Source organism: Hordeum vulgare, chromosome 5H (genome assembly GCF_904849725.1).
Source record: "Hordeum vulgare subsp. vulgare chromosome 5H, MorexV3_pseudomolecules_assembly, whole genome shotgun sequence".
Taxonomy (NCBI): domain Eukaryota; kingdom Viridiplantae; phylum Streptophyta; class Magnoliopsida; order Poales; family Poaceae; genus Hordeum; species Hordeum vulgare.
Window position 1 is genome coordinate 468378429 of NC_058522.1, and position 7880 is coordinate 468386308.

A 7880-nucleotide genomic window follows, 5' to 3' on the forward strand; every position below is an offset into this window, starting at 1 on the left:
CTAGTAGCTCTGGTTATCTAAAGCGCTACTACTAGGGTCCATATCAGTAGCAGCGCTTTATGTATTTCAAGCGCTGCTGCTAAAGGAGGTCCAACAAGGCCACCGACAGTAGTAGTAGCGGGCGCTTGTACAAAGCACTACTGCTAAGTGGAATTGCAGCAGCGCTTGGTCAGATCCAGCGCTACTCACAAGTTAGCAGTAGCTCCGGTGCGGATCCAGCGCTACTGCTAGATTTAGTTAACCGGCTAACTCGATCACCTCTCCCCCACTCCTTCCCTCTCCGTTCGACCGGCCCTCTCTCCCTCTCGCCTGTGATCCAGCGCGCTGCTTCTTCCCTCTCCGCCACTGACTCCCTCCAAGTGTCGTCGTGCCACCTCCACACGTCGCCGCCCCTCCAAGCGCCGCCGGGCCACCTTCATGCGCCGTTGTTCGACCACCTCCCCTCCCGCTCCGGTAAGCCCCCCGCCCCCTCCTCCCTACCGCCTCGCTCGCCCACCCTAGCACCACACCGCACGCCTCCCCCTGTCGTGGACGCCCCCGTTGACCGTGGACGCAACATTTTCACCTAAAGTTTGTTCAAAGGTTATTCAATCCATCTAAAGTAATATATGTGGATAGGAGATAGTAGTAGTGTTTATCAGTAATTTTGGTATGAGGATCTACCAATGCATCTAGGGGTTAAGAGACTTAGTGAAGATGGGGTGGTTGCTGACCTAGGGCATGTAAGAATGTTTGGGGGGAATTTTTGCAATATGGTTAGGCATGAGAGGTTGTTCATAATATTCTCTGTTTTACCCCATCTTTTGTACTTGTTCATTGTTGCTATATCCTAGTGGCCTATGTTTTGTCGGAATGTTGATTCATTTCCGTTCCGGAAAATTTCAAACGCTCCATATATCCACTTTTTAGTAAATGTCATGCCCAAATTTTTTCTGTTTTAGGAAATGTCTGACGACGAAGGGGAATTCGTTATGTGCGAATACTGCCAAGACAAGCGCGGCCTTTGCGACACGCCTTGCCTAGTTGATGATAGGCGCTTCAGCATCATGCTGGATGAGGACTTTGAAGTGGATACAGTAAGTCACAACGACAAGTCCACTTGATAGGCTTGAAAAGCATCTTTGTATGCGATGGTGCTCTTCCAGATCTCTGTATGGCAGTTGGTCTCTTTTTTTTCCGACATTGCTATGGTGGTGTCGGAGGATATTTGTGGACTATGTTTCGATGAGGCACAAGTTTCTTCAAGGATGAAATAGTAATTTTACTTCATGTGGAACTCTTTGTGCAAAGTTGTTGACAAGCATGTTTATCTCTTATGATGACCATATGTGTAATTTTTGTGAACAAATTATCTAATGAAATACTCCCTCCATCCGGAAATACTTGTTTTAAAAATGAATATAATGAATGTATCTATAACTAAAATAAGTCTAGATACATTTATCTTTAGGATAATTATTTCCGGACGAAGGTAGTACGATGTTGCTTAAAAAAGACGCCCATCGAATTCAGAAAGAGACAATACCAAAAGGCTAAAACTGGAAAGACGATACCTCCTAAAAGTGCCAAAACTAGAAGGATCAGCAATCCCCACTCATGTGCAATAAACAGTCTAGAACTTCGACTCTTCTTAACGACATAAACAATAATTGAGCCTGAAAGATTGGCATCGCCGCCCGACAAATGAAACAATGAACTCTCACTCACCATGTACTCTTGCTTCAGTTGAGCGCCGTGGGAAAGCTCAATCAGCAAAGCTAATCAAAGCGTTTTTAGAACGTACCACCACACCTTTTGATGGCAGCTAGGGCATGTTGAAGCATTTATATTGATTTTTTTTCTTCAATGCAACCTATTACTAGTGGGCATCATCAAGGGGAAAAAAACTCTGATCTACATGCATCTCTATTTTTTACTTTAACTTTTCAGCTTTTTACATCGAATTACATCTTTTCTTCCTAAGCACCGCCTCTTGCTGGATCCCGCTACACCATCCGAGACCATACACGATCCTACATGGCATGTGGGACATCATTTTGAGGCTATGCATTGGGCATGCACTTATGCCCTTGATTGCATCACACCATACGGAGCACACATGAAGGATGGGAAGACTTTCGCCGACAAGCAAAGTGGACTCGGGTAACACGGTGTATACACCGACACTGGGGGCTAATTTTTGTGTTATGACCCTTTTATGAAAAATGATCGAGATCTAACCTAGTTTGTAAAAAAAATAGGTTCTGATCATTTTCCTATCATCGGGATCCATGACGATAAGGTACAACGGCCTACCGCCGGGGTCCATGACGATAGAGTATAGCAACCTACTGTCAAGGTTCCTCGCAGTAGGGATGTACGCCCTACCGTAAAAATTTCCTAAGCATCGGATACAATGCGTGTTCGCACCTACAGTCGAGCACCTCGATGATAGGGTTGTATAGACTACCGTCAACTTATTTGACGATAGAGGTGCGTCGCGCTCACTTTAATAAGTTTTCTACGGACACCGATGGTAGGAAAAAAAGTCAGATCTCAAAATTTTTACAAACCAGAGTCAGATCTCGCTCAACTTCTGTAAAAGGGTCAAAAGGCATGGATTGTTTTCTCGGACATCTGATACGCGTGTGCTTTAAAGCATCTATAGTCGGACCCCTCCTATCCATCTCAAACGTCCGGGTAGGCTATCCGGTTACTAGTCGTTCACAAAAAATCAATCTCTAATATGAAGACGGTATGAGGGCTCGCAAACGCGCCCGGGCACGCCCGATCAGTCCGCCACCTCGGACGTGACCCCATTCCGGACCACCTTTTCTCTTTGTTTATTTATTATTTCATTATTTATTTCTCTCCCTTCTTCATCAATCACGTGCAACTGATCGGACAGATGAGGAAAAATATGATTATACGGATGAAAAAATAGAGGCTCAAAATGAACACGCTCGGTCACTGACCGGACGCGTCCACGAATGCTTGAGGAACCGGATTTAGAGCAAGTATAATAAGATACAGACAACAGGCTGTAAGGATTAAAATACTATATTTTTGCTGAGTTGGATGAGAGAGAAGAGGAGAGAGAAGGGAAGCGGGCTCTTCGTGAAGAGTCAGCTCTAGCACGTGCTCCTAGGTGCTTTGTGAGAATGAAAGGTGAGCCATATATGATAAAAGTAGTACTCCCTCCATCACAGTTTATAAGGCGTGCACGCGTACTTAGGTCGTCAATTTGACTTATATAAAATATATTGTTTAACATAAAAAATATATTATTAGAAAATAGAACATCTAAAGTTTCTAATGATATATTTTTTGTAATATATGTCTCTTATTAAATTGATCAAATAAACGACCTAGATACACGTGCCGGACTTAGAGCATCTCTAGTGGATGGTGTATATTTGAACGTGTATATCTTCATATACACGTCCATATACACGGCGTGGAAATTATACACGTCCTAGTTTTTCAGTGAAACGTGTAAATTAGGACGTGTATATTCCCCTCATTCTTTCCCCCTCTGCAAGATAAGAGATTCAGTAGTGCACACAGGTTCAGAGAACAAGACAGGGGAGCTTCGCCGCATTGCAGCCGTCTCCCTCGTCGCCGGCAGCCTTCCCCGTGGCATCCAAGATGTCCATGGACTCGAGGGTGCCTCCCTCGTTCCATTCCCATCGCTAGGGTGACCGGTGGGCCACCACAGCGACGGCACCAACCTCGTCTCCGACGAGTACCCGGAGCCAAAGCCCTGCAGCAGGAGGAGGAGCCCCCGTGCTCCAGCCAGCCATTTCGGCGCCCGACGCAGCCCCTGTCCCGGCCTTGCCTGAGGAGGAGCAGCAACTGCGGGGCGGACGGGAACCCTAGAGGCCTCGCACCTCCGAGATCCGTCCGAACTGGGGGTGAGGACGGCGCGGCCGGGCCGCAAGCGGCGTGGGCGGGACGGGCAGGCGTCCGGGCACAGGGAGCCCTGGCCTTGCTTCTCAGGGAGGAGGAGGCGGCGGTGGGCCGGCGGGCGGCGGTGGGCCGGCGGGCGGCGGCCGGAGGAAGGGGGAGGGGAGACCGGAGGCGGCTGCGCGGCCTTGCTCCTCAGGGAGGAGGAGCCCCCTACTCCAGCGCCACCGCCAGCCCGCACCCCGCAGCGCCGCCCCGCACCCCGCCGCCCCGCCGCCGCTAGCCAGCCCGCCCGCACCCCGCCTCCACGAGCGTGGCTCGCTCGTGTTTATTTCCACGACGAGTAGCCTCGTGGATGGACGTGTATAACTTCCACGCCCGTATACACGTTCCACTGGGAGGCATTTTTCTGTTAGCAACGTGTATATTTACCATCCACCTCCATATACACCATCCACTAGAGATGCTCTTATAAACTGAAACGGAGGAAGTACTTTTTTATAGCTAACTATTGTACAAGCTAGCTATAAGATTGACTATAAGATGGCTTATAGCCAGCAGTTGACTATACTGTTAACCATGCTCTTACAAGTTCCATCCGTAGATGCTCTAGGCATGGCACGACGACGTATGTCGTTGGGACAGTCTTAGAGCATCTCTAGTGGAACGTGTATACACCTTGCTAAATTTTACACCTCCCAGTTTTTCAGTGGAACGTGTATACAGGACGTGGAAATCAGGACGTGTATATTCCAACGGCTATATTTTCAAACGGCTATATTTTCAACGGCTATATTTTCAACGGCCATATTTCTGGTCTATATAAACCGCCCCAATCACCTCTCTTCCAGCATTTCTAGTTGTGCCTCATCTTCTCACTTCTAGATTTCTCTATCGTCTCTCACACAACACAATGAACACATTCTCTTGGGACATGAGTTCTTCATCATCTTCATCGGGCGACGATGAACTCATACTTGCGGCATTAGCCGATCGCGAGGAGGAAGAGAGGATGAACACTCGACGCCATGGCGGTTCCATGCATGGACGTCAGTCAATCGATCGAGGAAGAGATGCCGGATTTCTTCTTCTCTGGAACGACTATTTCAAAGAAGTTCCTCGCTTTTCCGAACATTTGTTTCGACGAAGGTTCGTAATTAGTACACTTCTCTGCTTTGGTTCTTTTTTCATTTCCCCGTCTCATTGACTTTTTATGCATAGATTTAGGATGTCGCGTACTTTGTTCAACCGCATAGCTGATGGTATACTTGAACATGACTATGATGGTTATTTTACGCAAAAAAGAAGTGCTTCTGGAGCTCTTGGGTTACATCCTCTACAAAAGATGACCGCGGCAATGCGGATCCTCACATATGGAATAGCAACTGATGGTGTTAATGAGTACATCGGGTCCGCTGAGGCTACTAATTTAGAGTCTTGCAAGAAATTTGTGATCAAAGTTTGTGAAGTTTCTGAGGAAAAGTACATGAGATCTCCAAATGAAGAAGACATTGCTAGGTTACTTGCAATAGGTGAGGAAAGAGGATTACCTACAATACTGCCAGTGATATGCACAAACAATACAGAAGTGAGAACACGAATTGTTCTCCTTGCCTACAATATTGCCAGTGATTGATTCCCCCCATAATTCACTTCTATTGCATTCTTGAAGCAGCAGCAGCGGGTTCAGCAGCAGCAGCAGCGCCCCGGCCAAAGCACCCAAACAGGTTCAGCAGCAGCAGCAGCGGGTTCAGCAGCAGCGCCCCAGCCGCCCCCGCTGCCGCGCGCCCCAGCCGCCCACGCAGCCGTGCGCCCCAGACCTCTCTGGAATGGAAAATAGAAGGGAGGGAGAGAGCTTACCAGAGGGGAGTGGTCGCCGGCGAGCTTCGATGGCCTTTGGACGGAGGCGGGAGCAGCTTGTTTCCCTTTCCACTAGCGTGGCCGAGCCGTGTGTATTTGCACGAGAAGTAGCGTTGTGGATGGACATGTAAAACTTCCACGTCCGTATACACGATCCACTGGGAAGTGTTTTTCAGTTTTCATAGTATATATTTAGTTTTCATAGTATATATTTACCATCCATCCGTAGATGCTCTAACAAGTTCCATCCGTAGATGCTCTAGGCATGGCACAACGACGTATGTCGTTGGGACAGCCGAACGACAGGCGTGTGGCGCAGTCAGGGGGTGGGGTGCCTAGAGAGGCCTACACGCCGCGTGAACCCCAGCTTTTCCGTTGTTGGGCGAACCCCTCCGCCCCTCACCACCGAAGGAGCCCTCCGGAAAAGGCCAACTCCGGGAGCTTTCCTTTGCCCCCCACGCCACGCGGAAAGCGAAAGAGGTTAGCTAGCTTTCCAGCTCCAAAGTTGCAAGTGCGACGCCGCCCGCCCATGGGTGGACGGACGGGTGGCGGCCTTCAGGTTCAGGTTTAGGCGGGCGGCCACCGGCCTGGCCGGTGAGAAGGACCTGGGACGGCATTTTTCTTTCAGCGCACAGGGGAAGAAGAATCCCCGCGATGCCCATGATGGCTCGATTTGTCAAACGCTAGCTATAACCTAGAAAGAAAAGAAGAAAAGGAAGAAAAGGCTAAAACAGCATGGCGAAAATCTGAAGAGCTAAAGTCACAGGCCACAGGTCACGGAGTAGCAACACGACGCGCACCGCAAATCTATCTTAAATTCCTTAGCTTGCAGGACAGCCGATCGCCAGCCACCGGCCAAGGCGGCCAGCGGCGCTGCCGGCACGACCACCCTGGCTCGCCGTGGATGACGCACCGTACTACCGCCGTAGTGCTAGTGTCCGCCCGTGGCCACGCAGCCGCGACCGCGCACGAGACGAGCGCAGCGAAATGGCATGGACGGACCCACCAACCCTAGGACCCCGATCCGATGGTCGTTCTCCTTCCATCCATCCTTGCCCCACCGACCCCGTGGCCTACTCCACGGCTGTTCCCGAGCTGGCCTCCACCCCACCCTCGGGGTCACTGCACTGTCGCTCGGCTCCGCTTACAACAAATCCAGTAGAAAGCAACAAAGAATTCCTCGCCTCGAGATGCCACATACCACCAGTGGTCGCGTGGAGCGCCACTACAGTACCAGCGGTTTTTTAAAGGTGACCAGACCAGATCTGCCCCTGCCCAGCCTCAGATCCATTCCGCTTCCGCCCGCGTGATGCACGTACGAACGAGCACGAGCATTCTAGTGCTAGTTGCTACTAGCACTATACCAATACGTACTATATATGTATACTACACCCTCCAAGATCCGATCTGCTGGAGCAACTTAGAGCTAGAAATCAAGCTACGAGCTACTGTAGTTATGGACGAAGCTGCAAGAACAGAGTGTAATAAGCAGCGACGGAGAAAGAATAATAATGATGATACATATGGTGAGAGGAATTAACTGGGGGATTGTACAATGGATATGGATCGAGCACCACCAGCAACGACGGCCAAACAATCAGATCTGTCCACGCCCAACACACGCATAACACGGAGGAGTGTCCTACTACGAATCCGAATGCCGAATGTAATAATCATCAACGCAACAACAACAAAAGAAGAAGAAAAAAAAGGAAGATAAACAGCTCCAAGAACACCACCACAAAAGGAGAGGGAGCGGGGCCCTCGGATAAATTAAATACTCTTGCAGGCAGCCGATCTGCCGCGGGGGCGGGATCTCTCAGTAGAAGGCGGCGGCGGCGGCCACGGCGGCGGTGGCGACCCACGCGGCGGCGGGGTGGACGCCGGCGGCGGCGCTGGCGGGGGTGGTGGGCGCGTCCATGGACGGGGCGGGGGACGGGCCCATCATCGACGGCTCCGGCGGCGAGCTCATGTCGGGGGTGGGGGCCATGGCCGAGGGAGTCGGGGCAGGGACCACGGGCGCGGGGGCAGGTGCGGCGGGCGCCGGCGCCGGGGGAGGCATGACCGGGGCCACGGCCGGCGGGGGAGACACCGGCGCCGGGGTCGGCGGCGGCATCATCGGAGGCGGGGACACC